This window comes from Coregonus lavaretus (genome assembly GCF_964263955.1).
Source record: "Coregonus lavaretus genome assembly, chromosome: 10".
NCBI lineage: Eukaryota > Metazoa > Chordata > Actinopteri > Salmoniformes > Salmonidae > Coregonus > Coregonus lavaretus.
The window spans coordinates 24,800,123-24,817,978 of record NC_139997.1 but is presented as its reverse complement, the minus strand read 5'-3'; the positions used below and the strand labels follow the sequence as shown (position 1 = coordinate 24,817,978).

The following is a 17,856-nucleotide window of genomic DNA, read 5'->3' as shown; positions in this document are numbered from 1 at the left end:
CCCTGTCCGGGGGTTTCTTCGGATGGGGCCACAGTGTCTCCGGACCGCTCCTGTCTCAGCCTCCAGTATTTATGCTGCAGTAGTTTATGTGTCGGGGGGCTGGGGTTAGTTGGTTATACCTGGAGTACTTCTCCTGTCTTATCCAGTGTCCTGTGTGAATTTAAGTATGCTCTCTCTAATTCTCTCGTTCTCTCTTTCTCTCTGAGAACCTGAGCCCTAGGACCATACGTCAGGACTACCGGGCATGCTGACACCTTGCTGTCCCCAGTCCGCCTGGCCTTGCTGCTATTCCAGTTTCAACTGTTCTGCCTGCGGTTACGAAACCCCTACCTGTCCCAGACCTGCTGTTTTCAACTCTTAATGATCGGCTATGAAAAGCCAACTGAGAGACCTGAGCCCTAGGACCATACGTCGGGACTACCGGCCGTGGTGACTCCTTGCTGTCCCCAGTCCGCCTGGCCTTGCTGCTATTCCAGTTTCAACTGTTCTGCCTGCGGTTATGGAACCCCTACCTGTCCCAGACCTACTGTTTTCAACTCTTAATGATCGGCTATGAAAAGCCAACTGAGATTTATTCCTGATTATTATTTGACCATGCTTGTCACTTATGAACATTTTTGAACATCTTGGCATGGTTCTGTTATAACCTCCACCCGGCACAGCCAGAAGAGGACTGGCCACCCCTCATAGCCTGGTTCCTCTCTAGGTTTCTTCCTAGGTTTTGGCCTTTCTAGGGAGTTTTTCCTAGCCACCGTGCTTCTACACCTGCATTACTAGCTGTTTGGGGTTTTAGGCTGGGTTTCTGTACAGCACTTCGAGATATTAGCTGATGTACGAAGGGCTATATAAAATAAAATTGATTGATTGATATAACAGGTGGGCCTAAATGGCAAAGCATTAAGGCCACAGCACAAACCCAGAATTTTCTACTAAACTTTTTTATTCTGTTCATATTGGGGTTCTCATCTCACCGGCACAATTCTCTTTTACTGTGCATATATTTTGTGTATATTTTGCAGTGCAAGCTGCCAACCTCGCAGTTATCTCACCTGTATGGCGGCACTGAACCAGCAGGTTTTGCCCATGTTGTGGATGCCCACAGGCCACTCATCCTGGCGGATCCAGTCTGCAGGGCTGCAGCTCTCTCCCTGGGCCTCGCAGCACTTCCTCTTCACTCGTGCGGCACTGTCCTCCACGTTGGCGTCCAGTGCCCTGGTACACACCAAAACACGCCACTCATCAACTGTAGGCAATGGTCTGATTGAGTTATACCTTGGTTGTATTCATTAGGCACCAAATGGAAGAAAACTGACTCAAATGGAGAGGGAGTACATGGACTTGTCCAATAAGAAATGCTCATTTTTGTTTTCCGTTGCGAAACGTTTCAAAATGTTTTATGTTGCGTGCCCTTATGAACAGGATCCTGGTATTCCACTGTCATCCTTTCTCGTTGACGTTATTTATTGCTCATACCACTGTGTCCACTTCAGATGTTATCACTATTTAATTGAGAGATGACTCAATTGGTGACTTCGTTCAGCAAGAAAACAGCAAGAGAAGGAGAGATGGTGAGGTACTGGACTACTATACCTGTTGAGCTCTCTCTCCACTGCCTGGGATTCTTGCAAGCTGAGCTCGATGGCTGTCTGAAGGTCATCTTTAGGAGGAGCCCCTGAGGACATTTTAGAATGATGGAGAGTCACAACACAAAGCATAGCGTTGATGTATTCAACATCAGATATCAGTTTGCATTGGGAAACAACTAATCTTCTTTGTTTATCACCAGACCCTCAGTATTTTTCTCCTTTCCTTAAACCTTCCTTCCCAACTTCTGGCCTAACTTTCTGGGCCTCCCTGTTGGCTTCTGTGTCTGGGATCTCGTCAGTCCCCTGGCCCTCCTCTGGAGGCTGTGTGGTCAGCAGTCCAACAGCATGGCTGATGTCCCCCTGGCTGGTCTGGAATCAGAGAGATAAGTAGGCATTACAATGTGTCCTTTCCAAGAACTCCAGCTCTACCCTGGCCTTGTGCCAGTCTGTTTCTGATTTTGCTAACTCTGACAAAGGACATAGCAGAGATAAACTGGCACCTAGGCAAGTTGCTACCCCTAACCTTAAGTTTGACCTCTACGTGACGGAGTCCTTCTAAAGGATCTGTTCCAATGGGGACCGAGATAAATAGGCTATTTCAAGACAAGAGTCATAAGCCTGGTGAGGGAGCCAGCTGATAAAAATGTCTGGGACAATGGTCTTTATTTTGCCATTCAAGCAAGTAAGTCACTGAGAACTCTTTTGCAATAACGACCTGAAATCTTCATCGCTCATATGTACAATATGCAGGTTTTCCCTTCAACTAGTTCATACTCATTGACTAATGGTGTAAACATGACATCTCACAGTTGTCATCTTAAAAAGCATTTTTAGATAATTTACGTTTAAGGCAAGAAATTATAAAATAGTTTGACAACCCTGTTGGTAAGCTTTTAAATGATAACAAACAACTGTTTATCTTTTCCAGTGATGAAGACATGGATGTATGATGGTATGGTATGCAAAATGGGTCAATTTTGAGCACCTTTATCTCCTGAATGTATTGGCATTCAGGTCCAAAAGGTAACTTTCGGACAACTTCTTCCATGGACAAACATGTATGGAAAGTTTTGTTTAAATCAAAAGGGATGCTGTAAAAAGGTTATTGAATTCAAATGGATTTACCTGCCTATCTATCTATGTATCTATCCATCCATCTACAATATGATAATGTTATACCGAGTAAGCAGGCAGAACCTAACTAAACCTATCTGCCCACAGTGTTTGGCACTCACCTTCAGGGCTCTCAGGAGGATCTGTGGATCTTGGATACCAGTGATCTCCCTCAGCTGGTTGATCAGCATCTGGCTCTGAGAAGAGACAAACATCAATAAAGAACAAAAGGCTTCCGTTAACCTGTTGCTAGGGTGAAAATAGTCTCTAAAATCAAGGTATGCAATTGTTCATTAGACCTTCCTGTCAAGATCGGAAAGAGTTCACATTCTAGAGGTTCTCTTTCCAGACCTTTACTTTTAAACGCCAATCTTCAACCCTGATTAGCGTGACAGAGTATTAGGGAGTAATAATTACTCAGATGAGCTATGGCGCTCTTCTATTAAAACTGTAAGATGTGTTTTTTGGGGGGCCATACGAATTACAAAGCACTTGCATACCATTGTCTGATGTCATTGACACATGCAATGTGACACATTGAAAAAATAAACAAAGTCCGCAGCGAGGAGGAGCAGGAGCAGGAGCAGGAAGGGGGAAGGGGGAAGGAGGGGGAGGAGAGGTAAGGAGGAGGGGGAGGAGAAAGACAGGATGAGCAGGAGGAGGAGGGGGGTGGCGGCGTAGGGGGAGGAGGACAGGAAGAGGAGGAGGACAGGAGGAGAGGGAAAGGAAGAGGAGGAGGAGGGGAGGGAGAATAATTACTTGCTGCAGAATTGCTTTTGTACCCTTCCCCAGATCTGTGCCTCGACACAATCCTGTCTCGGAGCTCTACGGACAATTCCTTCGACCTCATGGCTTGGTTTTTGCTCTGACATACACTGTCAACTGTGGGACCTTATATAGACAGGTGTGTGCCTTTCCAAATCATGTCCAATCAACTGAATTTACCACAGGTGGACTCTAATCAAGTTGTAGAAACATCTCAAGGATCATCAATGGAAACAGGATGCACCTGAGCTCAATTTCGAGTCTCATAGCAAAGGGTCTGAATACTTATGTAAATAAGGTATTTCTGTTTTTTATTTTTAATACATTTCCCCAAAAAGTATGGGGTATTGTGTGTAGATTGATGAGGATTTATTTTTATTTAATCAATTTTAGAATAAGGCTGTAACGTAACAAAATGTGGAAAAAGTCAAGGGGTCTGAATACACTGTATAAGGTCCCACAGTTGACAGTGCATGTCAGAGCAAAAACCAAGGTCGAAGGAATTGTCCGTAGAGCTCAGAGACAGGATTGTGTTGAGGCACAGATCGGGGGAAGGGTATCAAAAAAATTATTTAGCATTGTAAGTCCCCAAGAACACAGTGGCCTCCATCATTTTTAAATGGAAGAAGTTTGGAACCACCAAGACTCTTCCTAGAGCTGGCTGCCCGGCCAAACTGAGCAATTGGGGGAGAAGGGCCTTGGTCAGGGTGGTGACCAAGAACCCAATGGTCACTCTGACAGAGCTCCAGAGTTCCTCTGTGGAGATGAAAGAACCTTCCAGAAGGACAACCATCTCTGCAGCACTCCACCAATCAGGCCTTTATGGTAGAGTGGCCAGACGGAAGCCACTCCTCAGTAAAAGGCACATGACAGCTCGCTTAGAGTTTGCCAAAAGGCACCTAAAGGACTCTCAGACCATGAGAAACAAGATTCTCTGGTCTGATGACACCAAGATTGAACACTTTGGCCTGAATGCCAAGCATCACGCCTGGAGGAAACCTGGCACCATCCCTATGGTGAAGCATGGTGGTGGCAGCATCATGCTGTGGGGATGTTTTTCAGCGGCAGAGACTGGGAGACTAGTCAGGATCGAGAGAAAGATGAACGGAGAAAGTACAAAGAGGTCCTTGATGAAAACCTGCTCCAGAGCGCTCAGGACCTCAGACTGAGGTGAAGGTTCACCTTCCAACAGGACAACGACCCTACGCACACAGCCAAGACAACGCAGGAGTGGCTTCGGAAAAGTCTCTGAATGTCCTTGAGTGGCCCAGCCAGAGCCCGACTTGAACCCGATCGAACATCTCTGGAGAGACCTGAAAATAGCTGTGCAGTGATGCTCCCCATCCAACCTGACAGGGCTTGACATGATCTGTAGAGAAGAATGGGAGAAACTCCCCAAATACAGGTGTAACAAGCTTGTAGCGTCATACCCGAGAAGACTCGAGGCTGTAATCGCAGCTACCGGTGATTCAACAAAGTACTGAGTAAAGGGTCTGAATACTTATGTAAATGTGTAATGCTTTGTCATTATGAGGTATTGTGTGTAGAGTGATGAGGAAAAAAAACAATTTAATCCATTTTAGAGGCTGCAATGTAACAAAATGTGGAAAAAGTCAAGGGGTCTGAATACTTTCCGAAATGCACTGTGTGTGTGTGTGTGTGTGTGTATATACACTGCTCAAATAATAAAGGGAACACTAAAATAACATCCTAGATCTGAATGAATGAAATAATCTTATTAAATACTTTTTTCTTTACATAGTTGAATGTGCTGACAACAAAATCACACAAAAATTATCAATGGAAATCAAATTTATCAACCCATGGAGGTCTGGATTTGGAGTCACCCTCACAATTAAAGTGGAAAACCACACTACAGGCTGATCCAACTTTGATGTAATGTCCTTAAACCAAGTCAAAATGAGGCTCAGTAGTGTGTGTGGCCTCCATGTGCCTGTATGACCTCCCTACAACGCCTGGGCATGCTCCTGATGAGGTGGCGGATGGTCTCCTGAGGGATCTCCTCCCAGACCTGGACTAAAGCATCCGCCAACTCCTGGACAGTCTGTGGTGCAACGTGGCGTTGGTGGATGGAGCGAGACATGCTGTCCCAGATGTGCTCAATTGGATTCAGGTCTGGGGAACGGGCGGGCCAGTCCATAGCATCAATGCCTTCCTCTTGCAGGAACTGCTGACACACTCCAGCCACATGAGGTCTAGCATTGTCTTGCATTAGGAGGAACCCAGGGCTAACCGTACCAGCATATGGTCTCACAAGGGGTCTGAGGATCTCATCTCGGTACCTAATGGCAGTCAGGCTACCTCTGGCGAGCACATGGAGGGCTGTGCGGCCCCCCAAAGAAATGCCACCCCACACCATGACTAACCCACCGCCAAACCGGTCATGCTGGAGGATGTTGCAGGCAGCAGAACGTTCTCCATGGCGTCTCCAGACTCTGTCACGTCTGTCACATGTGCTCAGTGTGAACCTGCTTTCATCTGTGAAGAGCACAGGGCGCCAGTGGCGAATTTGCCAATCTTGGTGTTCTCTGGCAAATGCCAAACGTCCTGCACGGTGTTGGGCTGTAAGCACAACCCCCACCTGTGGACGTCGGGCCCTCATACCACCCTCATGGAGTCTGTTTCTGACCGTTTGAGCAGACACATGCACATTTGTGGCCTGCTGGAGGTCATTTTGCAGGGCTCTGGCAGTGCTCCTCCTGCTCCTCCTTGCACAAAGGCGGAGGTAGCAGTCCTGCTGCTGGGTTGTTGCCCTCCTACGGCCTCCTCCACGTCTCCTGATGTACTGGCCTGTCTCCTGGTAGCGCCTCCATGCTATGGACACTACGCTGACAGACACAGCAAACCTTCTTGCCACAGCTCGCATTGATGTGCCATCCTGGATGAGCTGCACTACCTGAGCCACTTGTGTGGGTTGTAGACTCCGTCTCATGCTACCACTAGAGTGAAAGCACCGCCAGCATTCAAAAGTGACCAAAACATCAGCCAGGAAGCATAGGAACTGAGAAGTGGTCTGTGGTCACCACCTGCAAAACCAGTCCTTTATTGGGGGTGTCTTGCTAATTGCCTATAATTTCCACCTGTTGTCTATTGCATTTGCACAACAGCATGTGAAATGTATTGTCAATCAGTGTTGCTTCCTAAGTGGACAGTTTGATTTCACAGAAGTGTGATTGACTTGGAGTTACATTGTGTTGTTTAAGTGTTCCCTTTATTTTTTTGAGCAGTATATATATATATATATAAATAAGGGCTGCACGATATATAGTTTCAGCATCGACATTGCGATGTATGCATCCGCAATAGTCACATCGCAGAACATGCGATTTAGTAAGTTAAACATATCAGTCTACAATATATATATTTTTAAAATGTTAAACTAGCATTATATCTGTCTGATATAACGTAATTTACTACGATTTATTGGTTATTGGATACACAGTTTATTATTATTATTATTTTAAACACGGAGTTGGTTGCTGCACGTGGTTGACATGCAGGCTCTGCTTGCACGCAACGAAATGATGAGCGAGGAACAGGCATAAAAGACCGAAATGGAGAATTTGCATCGTCAATTACAGTGGGGAAAAAAAGTATTTAGTCAGCCACCAATTGTGCAAGTTCTCCCACTTAAAAAGGTGAGAGAGGCCTGTAATTTTCATCATAGGTACACGTCAACTATGACAGAAAAAATGATTTAAAAAAATCCAGAAAATCACATTGTAGGATTTTTTATGAATTTATTTGCAAATTATGGTGGAAAATAAGTATTTGGTCAATAACAAAAGTTTCTCAATACTTTGTTATATACCCTTTGTTGGAATGACACAGGTCAAACGTTTTCTGTAAGTATTCACAAGGTTTTCACACACTGTTGCTGGTATTTTGGCCCATTCCTCCATGCAGATCTCCTCTAGAGCAGTGATGTTTTGGGGCTGTCACTGGGCAACACGGACTTTCAACTCCCTCCAAAGATTTTCTATGGGGTTGAGATCTGGAGACTGGCTAGGCCACTCCAGGACCATGAAATGCTTCTTACGAAGCCACTCCTTCGTTGCCCGGGCGGAGTGTTTGGGATCATTGTCATGCTGAAAGACCCAGCCACGTTTCATCTTCAATGCCCTTGCTGATGGAAGGAGGTTTTCACTCAAAATCTCAAGATATATGGCCCCATTCATTCTTTCCTTTACACGGATCAGTCGTCCTGGTCCCTTTGCAGAAAAACAGCCCCAAAGCATGATGTTTCCACCCCCATGCTTCACAGTAGGTATGGTGTTATTTGGATGCAACTCAGCATTCTTTGTCCTCCAAACACGACGAGTTGAGTTTACCAAAAAGTTATATTTTGGTTTCATCTGACCATATGACATTCTCCCAATCCTCTTCTGGATCATCCAAATGCACTCTAGCAAACTTCAGACGGGCCTGGACATGTACTGGCTTAAGCAGGGGGACACGTCTGGCACTGCAGGATTTGAGTCCCTGGCGGCGTAGTGTGTTACTGATGGTAGGCTTTGTTACTTTGGTCCCAGCTCTCTGCAGGTCATTCACTAGGTCCCCCTGTGTGGTTCTGGGATTTTTGCTGACCGTTCTTGTGATCATTTTGACCCCACGGGGTGAGATCTTGCGTGGAGCCCCAGATCGAGGGAGATTATCAGTGGTCTTGTATGTCTTCCATTTCCAAATAATTGCTCCCACAGTTGATTTCTTCAAACCAAGCTGCTTACCTATTGCAGATTCAGTCTTCCCAGCCTGGTGCAGGTCTACAATTGTGTTTCTGGTGTCCTTTGACAGCTCTTTGGTCTTGGCCATAGTGGAGTTTGGAGTGTGACTGTTTGAGGTTGTGGACAGGTGTATTTTATACTGATAACAAGTTCAAACAGGTGCCATTAATACAGGTAACGAGTGGAGGACAGAGGAGCCTCTTAAATAAGAAGTTACAGGTCTGTGAGAGCCAGAAATGTTGCTTGTTTGTAGGTGACCAAATACTTATTTTCCACCATAATTTGCAAATAAATTCATAAAAAATCCTACAATGTGATTTTCTGGATTTTCTTTTCTCAATTTGTCTGTCATAGTTGACGTGTACCTATGGTGAAAATTACAGGCCTCTCTCATCTTTTTAAGTGGGAGAACTTGCACAATTGGTGGCTGACTAAATACATTTTTTCCCCACTGTATATGGAAATATTTCGGCTACAGACAGGATGATGTTGACCAAAAACAGGTACTTTGTCGAGAGTGCCTTGCAATTGTTGCCACAACATGAGGCAACACGACCAATTTGTTCGATCATTTAAGGCGGCACCACAAATCTTCGTATCACTGGTCTGGTGATGTTTTTGCCCGTTTTTTTTGCTGTTGCATATGTCATGACAGTGTTTGCAAAACAAAAGCCCACCCAATTGATATAAATAATCATGATGTCATTCTGACAGGTAAGCCTACTTTGCAGTTACCATTTAATTTAGAAGGTTTTGGGGAAAGTCTTTCTGTCTACCAAGACGACAGTTATGATCGCTAACTGGCTCCACAAAGAGAATGTTAGACAAACGTGCACACCACACAGACATACAGGGGCAATATTGCTGGAAATTAATTGGCAGATAATGTGTTACGTTTGGCTTTTTAAGCCAATTGTGGATATTAGGGGTGGAATAATGTCAATGTGGATTTGATTGGATCGTATGGAGAGGATGTGAGCGGAGAGGAGCTGGAGGGGAATGAGGAGCAAGGAGCAGACTTTTAAAATGTCGGCGCGTCGGTCATCGCTCCAATTTCGCCACTCAGTCACGAGCTTTGGGCATGCACTGACCACCATTTTCATTTCCTTTTTAATTAGGCATATTCTGTTGTATTTATTTAGCCTACCCCACCACTAATGCACAGACGTATTGATATGAGTCAAGAAATAGGTCACACAGCCTGTGTAATTGATAGCAAGACAAGGAATGAGCCCATGCAGCAGCACTGGAGACGTTTTGATTTCTATATAGGCTATTGTTAACAAAAGAGGAGTCTAAGTTTGTAACGGTGCTAAAGTTGTCTATCACCTGTAAAATGTGAGTCAAAAGTATCTGATCATCAATAGATTAGAGAAAAAGCAAGTTGTTTTTTATAACAACCACCGCATTTCATCAGCTAGATCCTTGTTTAATAGCCTACGACATGTTGAAGCTTCTTATGATAGTCACAAAAGTAAATGGTGTGTTTGTTAAATTATATTTTTAAACAAACAATGAATGGAAGGAATTTGGAGCAGCAGTTTTTTTCCCTGTGAGGTCTGAGTGATTTTTAGCCAAGAAGGGGAAAGGATGTTGAGCACCTGAGCGGTGCACAAAGACCACTCCATGAGCGATCAGTGGGATTTCCGACTGGTCCACCCCACTCACATACTCTGATAGTATGGGAGCTTGAAGTGTCTGATACTTGTATGATTTGTTTATGACAGTTTGTGGTCGAACGTGAAAAATACATGCACTTTCAGAATTGTTTGTCAAGTTACTCGTAAGTGGGCTAGCTCGCAATCCACCTGTTGGAGACCCCTTCTGTAGATAAATCAACTGTCCAGTAGGAGGTGCTGCCCAGCCTTAACCATGTAAACTAATGCCTTTAAATTACATTGTATGTATTTTTCTTATAGTAATTGTCATTGTTTTGTAAGTCAACATATAAAAAACGATAAGGTAAGCATTTCTTTTGTAGAGGTTATATTCTCATATTATATACTGTCTTATATTCATAGATGACTCATATAATTAATATATTTTGTCTCACATATCATATCTTTGTAGGAAATTCACCACAATCATGTATTCAATTGTGTATGTCATATAAGGCATTTAAGTCACATATACAAATACAAAATTGACATATAAGAAAAAACATACACAATCTTACCAGATCCTTATTAGATTACTTATTAGATTTTGTACAAATAATGTTCTTCGGCCATACAAGATTTGTATTTGATTTGTATTATTAATTTTCCATATGGGCAGGGCCAGGTTGAGGGAACAAAGAGATAGAGCATATCAAAATGATTTGTCCGTATTTCATTTCCAGTCCATATTTCGAGGTCAATTTTTAACTGGAGTAGTGGAAGTAAATAGGAGTCTATGTGAGGACATATGTTCCACCACGTGGGTACACTAACAGGTCCTGGCCCTGCACATATTTGATCTATTCCAACACTAACACACCTGATTAGTTGTCTAGTTGAATCAGGTGTGCTAGTGGATTAGATAAAATATGTGGAACGGCTGAGGGTCACAAGGACCAGTTTGGGAAACATTGCCCTAACCAATTACTACTTGAATGGGATGGAACCATCTAAAACAGGGGTGTCAAACGTACGGCCCGCGGGCCGGATCAGGCCCGCAAACGGGTTTAATCCAGCCCGCGAGATGATTTTGAAAAAAAAAATATATATATATATTTTTTTTTTTTGTTAGTTTTTTTATAAAAATGCGCTGCAATTTTTCAATAAAAATAAACTGCTGTTCCAATTGCGTCCACTGGATGGCGCAATAGCAATTGTGTTAAGCAAGCAAACTGTTTATACCGGGGCAGAGCAAGTAGGTCAAGCACGTGCAGCCAATGAGCTACTTTGTTTTGCCCGCGATATTTATTACGGCTTCTACTTTTAACATTATGTGCTTTGGCACCCTCATTGCCCCAATATGTCTCTGTCAAAAAAGAGAGAAGTGGACGCAGAGTGCAGGGTGTTCCAAGAAAAATGGTCATCCTATTTAATCACGGAATTGAATGGGAAAGCTGTATGTTTGGTGTGTTCAGAGCATGTTGCAGTGCTGAAAGAATATAACCTTCGTCGCCACTATGTGAGTCTTCATGCCGACAAATATGACAACTTTCAAGGACAGCGGAGATGAGAGAAGGTGAATGAACTGTTGGCGGGTCTGAAGAAACAGCAGTCTGTGTTTACTCACAGCCGAGACATCAGTGACGCTGCAGTGAAAGCTAGCTACCTCATTGCTAATGAAATTGCAGTGGCTTCAAAACCATTTAGTGAGGGTGAATTTGTAAAAACATGCATGATGAAGGCAGCGGAGATTGTGTGCCCTGAAAAGCGGCAGGCTTTTGCAAATATCAGCCTGACAAGAAACACAGTTGCAGACAGGATTTCCGATCTTTCAGTGGATTTGGACAGCCAGTTGAAGCAAAAAGTAAAGTCATTTATTGCGTTTTCGGTTGCAATTGATGAAAGCACGGACATTACAGATGTTGCACAACTGGCCATTTTTTCATCCGCGGAGTTGATGACACATTGACCGTCACCGAGGAGTTCGTGGAGTTGGTGCCGATGACAGATACAACGACAGCAGCTGATATTTTTACCGCACTCGTCGGCGCGCTGGACAGGGTCGGAGTGGACTGGTCCAGCGCTGTTTGTTCAATAACTTGAACAAACAGCTGCAAGGGCGCAACAAAGTTGTCACGCAGTATTATGACAGCATACGTTCTTTCAAGTTGAAGCTGTCATTGTGGGAGACGCAACTTGCCGGTGGTGATGCAGCTCACTTCCCCTGTCTGAAAAATGTGTGCGCGACCCAACATGTGGCAGACATGAAGCGGTTCAAAGGTAAAATAACTGGACTGTTACGGGAGTTTGAGCAACGCTTTCAGATTTATGTTTATATGTTTTTATGTTGATGTGCTATTGTTTTTAATTGATTTTATTTTATTTGTATATTTAACCTATTCTTGACTCTGTGGTTCTTGCACTTGTTTGGGGAACAGGATTTCATTATTTTTATCTACATTTCTGCCTGAGAAATGACACCCTGATATAGTTCTGTGAAACAGTTCTGTTAATCACTGAGGCATTGTGTGTTTGTGTGTTCTTTTTCTTTAGAATTTTCAAATAAACTTGACGTGTTTTATGATTAATAGTGATGTTGTGCTTGTACTATTTTGGACACACTGTCCTCAGGCTCCAGCTTTATGTTGTATGTTGATCGTATTAAAACAAAGAAAACAATCTGAAGTTGTTGTTTTTAAGTTATATATACCATGATTTTTCCGGTCCGGCCCACTTGGGAATAGATTTTCCTGCATGTGGCCCCTGAGCTAAAATGAGTTTGACACCCCTGATCTAAAACGTTCCCCCAAAGATATGCCCATTGTTTGCTTTGTCTGCCAGTTTGCAAGATCAGATAAGTCTCACCTAAGTCCGCAGCCTGGTAAATATGTTCACTCATTCATAGTGTACATGAGTCATGATCCATTTATACCTAATACAATGTAACTTAAAGTATCCTTAACCAGCCATAGCTGAGGTTTTGAAGTGATACACCAGATCAGTAGTGGCTAAACAGTTAAAATAATATATATATACAGTGAGGGAAAAAAGTATTTGATCCCCTACTGATTTTGTACGTTTGCCCACTGACAAAGAAATTATCAGTCTATAATTTTAATGGTAGGTTTATTTGAACAGTGAGAGACAGAATAACAACAAAAAAATCCAGAAAAACGCATGTCAAAAATGTTATAAATTGATTTGCATTTGAATGAGGGAAATAAGTATTTGACCCCCTCTCAATCAGAAAGATTTCTGGCTCCCAGGTGTCTTTTATACAGGTAACGAGCTGAGATTAGGAGCACACTCTTAAAGGGAGTGCTCCTAATCTCAGTTTGTTACCTGTATAAAAGACACCTGTCCACAGAAGCAATCAATCAATCAGATTCCAAACTCTCCACCATGGCCAAGACCAAAGAGCTCTCCAAGGATGTCAGGGACAAGATTGTAGACCTACACAAGGCTGGAATGGGCTACAACACCATCGCCAAGCAGCTTGGTGAGAAGGTGACAACAGTTGGTGCGATTATTCGCAAATGGAAGAAACACAAAATAACTGTCAATCTCCCTCGGCCTGGGGCTCCATGCAAGATCTCACCTCGTGGAGTTGCAATGATCATGAGAACAGTGAGGAATCAGCCCAGAACTACACGGGAGGATCTTGTCAATGATCTCAAGGCAGCTGGGACCATAGTCACCAAGAAAACAATTGGTAACACACTACGCCGTGAAGGACTGAAATCCTGCAGCGCCTGCAAGGTCCCCCTGCTCAAGAAAGCACATATACAGGCCCGTCTGAAGTTTGCCAATGAACATCTGAATGATTCAGAGGAGAACTGGGTGAAAGTGTTGTGGTCAAATGAGACCAAAATCGAGCTATTTGGCGTCAACTCAACTCGCCGTGTTTGGAGGAGGAGGAATGCTGCCTATGACCCCAAGAACACCATCCCCACCGTCAAACATGGAGGTGGAAACATTATGCTTTGGGGGTGTTTTTCTGCTAAGGGGACAGGACAACTTCACCACATCAAAGGGACAATGGACGGGGCCATGTACCGTCAAATCTTGGGTGAGAACCTCCTTCCCTCAGCCAGGGATTTTAAAAATGGGTCGTGGATGGGTATTCCAGCACGACAATGACCCAAAACACACGGCCAAGGCAACAAAGGAGTGGCTCAAGAAGAAGCACATTAAGGTCCTGGAGTGGCCTAGCTAGTCTCCAGACCTTAATCCCATAGAAAATCTGTGGAGGGAGCTGAAAGTTCGAGTTGCCAAACGTCGGCCTCGAAACCTTAAAGACTTGGAGAAGATCTGCAAAGAGGAGTGGAACAAAATCCCTCCTGAGATGTGTGCAAACCTGGTGGCCAACTACAAGAAACGTCTGACCTCTGTGATTACCAACAAGGGTTTTGCCACCAAGTACTAAGTCATGTTTTGCAGAGGGGTCAAATACTTATTTCCCTCATTAAAATGCAAATCAATTTATAACATTTTTGACATGCGTTTTTCTGGATTTTTCTGTTGTTATTCTGTCTCTCACTGTTCAAATAAACCTACCATTAAAATTATAGACTGATCATGTCTTTGTCAGTGGTCAAACGTACAAAATCAGCAGGGGATCAAATACTTTTTTCCCTCACTGTATATATATATATATATATATATATATATATACTGTTGAAGTCAGAAGTTTACATACACCTTAGCCAAATACATTTAAACTCAGTTTTTCACAATTCCTGACATTTAATCCTAGTAAAAATCCCTGTCTTAAGGTCAGTTAGGATCACCACTTTATTTTAAGAATGTGAAATGTCAGAATAATAGTAGAGAGAATTATTTATTTCAGCACATTCCCAGTGGGTCAGAAGTTTACATACACTCAATTAGTATTTGGTAGCATTGCCTTAAAATTGTTTAACTTGGGTCAAACATTTCGGGTAGCCTTCCACAAGCTTCCCACAATAAGTTGGGTGAATTTTGGCCCATTCCTCCTGACACAGCTGGTGTAACTAAGTCAGGTTTGTAGGCCTCCTTGCTCGTACACGCTTTTTCAGTTCTGCCCACAAATGTTCTATAGGATTGAGGTCAGGGCTTTGTGATGGCCATTCCAATACCTTGACTTTGTTGTCCTTAAGCCATTTTGCCACAAATTTGGAAGTATGCTTGGGGTAATTGTCCATTTGGAAGACCCATTTGCGACCAAGCTTTAACTTCCTGACTGATGTCTTGAGATGTTGCTTCAATATATCCACATAATTTTCCTTCCTCATGATGCCATGTATTTTGTGTGCACCAGTCCCTCCTGCAGCAAAGCACCCCAACAGCATGATGCTTCCACCCCCGTGCTTCACGGTTGGGATGGTGATCTCCGGCTTGCAAGATCCCACTTTTTCCTCCAAACATAACGATGGTCATTATGGCCAAACAGTTCTATTTTTGTTTCATCAGACCAGAGGACATTTCTCCAAAAAGTACAATCTTTGTCCCCATGTGCAGTTGCAAACCGTAGTCTGGCTTTTTTTATGGCGGTTTTGGAGCAGTGGCTTCTTCATTGCTGAGCGGCATTCAGGTTATGTCAATATAGGACTAGTTTTACTGTGGATATAGATACTTTTGTACCTGTTTCCTCCAGCATCTTCACAATGTCCTTTGCTGTTGTTCTGGGATTGATTTGCACTTTTCGCACCAAAGTACGTTAATCTCTAGGAGACAGAACGCGTCTCCTTCCTGAGCGGTATGACGGCTGTGTGGTCCCATGGTGTTTATACTTGCGTACTATTGTTTGTACAGATGAACGTGGTACCTTCAGGCGTTTGGAAATTGCTCCTAAGGATGAACCAGACTTGTGGAGGTCTACAACTTTTTTTCTGAGGTCTTGGCTGATTTATTTTGATTTTCCCATGATGTCAAGGTAGGCCTTGAAATACATCCACAGGTACACCTCCAATTGACTCAAATGATGTCAATTAGCCTATCAGAAGCTTCTAAAGCCATGACATCATTTTCTGGAATTTTCCAAGCTGTTTAAAGGCACAGTCAACTTAGTGTATGTACACTTCTGACCCACTGGAATTGTGATACAGTGAATTATAAGTTAAATAAACTGTTGGAAAAATTACTTGTGTCAGGCACAAAGTAGATGTCCTAACCGACTTGCCAAAACTATATTTTGTTAACAGTATGAAAAATGTATTCACTCACTAACTATAAGTCGCTCTGGATAAGAGCGTCTGCTAAATGACTAAAATGTAAAATGTTAACAAGAAATGTGTGGAGTGGTTGAAAAACGAGTTTTAATGACTTTAATAACTTCCGACTTCAACTGTGATTATAGAGAGAGAGAGAGAGAGAGAGAGAGAGAGAGAGAGAGAGAGAGGAGAGAGAGGAGAGAGAGGAGAGAAGAGAGAGAGATGTGTGTGTGTGCCAGCTGAGAGGCATGAGGCCCCCCAATAGCAGCAGGTGGAAATGTCAGGGTAACAGTGTGAATGCAACCTGGCAGCAGGCAGACTTCTATGGAGAGCTGGGGTCTTGGTCAGCCTCTATTTTGGGCCCTGACATGGATAGCTAGTGCTTCTGTTTATCATTCCACAATGCTTAAGTGACAAAGGCAGTAGATGTTTTGCTGACATACACAATATGCCACTTGACCCCTGACCCAGATTACCGTAGAGAGGACATTAATTGGGGAAAGATACAGTTATCATCATGCTATAAATGGGCTCAAGACATGTTGATTAATTACTAGTCAAATAGTGGATCAACTCACTAAAACTCTATCCCAAATGCCATAACTGTCTTATCATGTACTTTGTACTGTGTGAAATGTAATGTGTAATTTGCCTGGCCTTGCATTCCACTGTTGCAAAATATAATAAATAACCAATAGCTACAGTGAGCAAATTAGTGTGAAACACAACAAATGGGAACTGTTTAAGATTAACCATAATGAGTTGAAGCTGGTGGTATTTTGTCCAGTTAGTAGGACACTAGCAGACTAAACTCCACGGTGAAGTTCATCATAAACTTCCTTCACTATGGAGTGGTCTGTTTGTAGGATACAGGTATATGTCAAAACTATGGGTAGGCTATGCATGTTGTTAGTGCTTTTGACAGATGACCTTTCGCTGATTACTGTTATTGCAAAGATTTATTGACAATAACATAACAATTTTTCCACCTGGTTGTCGTGATACGTTGAACGAGACGCCATTTCAAACACATCTTTTGTAGGACAGACAGAATACTTTGTGACAACAGTTTAGAAACGTTACTTAGTGCTCACCGAATTCGTTGTTTTCCTCATGTTCACTCTGTTGTTCAACTCTCATGGCAGAAAAGGCCGAATGTCTTGTTTATTTCCTCCAAATGCCTACAGCCCTCCTTCGGATTCAAAAAAGTCAATCTCTCAAACACCCATTCACAAGCAGAGCTGAGTAGAGGGTAATTCGCCTGTCCAAAAAACGGGCGCGCCCAACCAACGTGGGTGCACGCGGTTGCGTCAATGGACATGGGCAAATAACCTTTAGGCAAATTATTGATATATCATTACAAGGATAAAGAAACGTTAGCCTAAAATGTTTTTTTTAAATATGTGCACCTATAGGCAAGGGGGGATTTCTTCCAAGGAATATGTAGTTGAAGCTAATTTACTGCATTTCTACTCAATTTAAAAACTCTAAAATGCTATTTGGAGAACAGCAAAAACAAGAAAAAATTACCCCAGACATTATCACCTTGGCTGCTGTTGCTTCATTCACCTCAGTCGATAAGGGACATAACATTCTATAAACACTTCATACAGCAATTCATTAGCTGCTACACACTAGCTCAGCAAGGGGATTAAAAAATATACTTTAATAAATCAATCGGCAGTTATGTACGTAGCCATCTTCCACCTCTGCAGTGCCTCAATACCAAAGGAGTGGGACTGCCTCACTCCTTTAAAAAAAAGTATCATCTTACCATGCTAATAGAAAATCAATACAGATGCCACTCAAACTTTCCCACACAGGTCCATTTACTGTTGACAGCGAGTAAAGAAGAGAC

The 17,856-nt window shown here is 43.0% G+C and overlaps 1 pseudogene across 1 annotated transcript in view; it reads right to left on the bottom strand.

The window, feature by feature from the left end:
- The window catches only part of LOC311136270 (ubiquitin carboxyl-terminal hydrolase 28-like), a 45,092-nt pseudogene extending 27,854 nt beyond the window's left edge, over window positions 1-17,238 (bottom strand). Inside the window, exons 1-5 of the transcript XR_014615424.1 lie at window positions 17,093-17,238; window positions 2,822-2,896; window positions 1,801-1,955; window positions 1,591-1,770; window positions 1,050-1,212 (exon numbers count right to left, since the gene is read on the bottom strand). The product of XR_014615424.1 is annotated as a ubiquitin carboxyl-terminal hydrolase 28-like (transcript). The remainder of the gene's footprint in view (window positions 1-1,049; window positions 1,213-1,590; window positions 1,771-1,800; window positions 1,956-2,821; window positions 2,897-17,092) is intronic.
- Window positions 17,239-17,856: the final 618 nt, after the last annotated feature.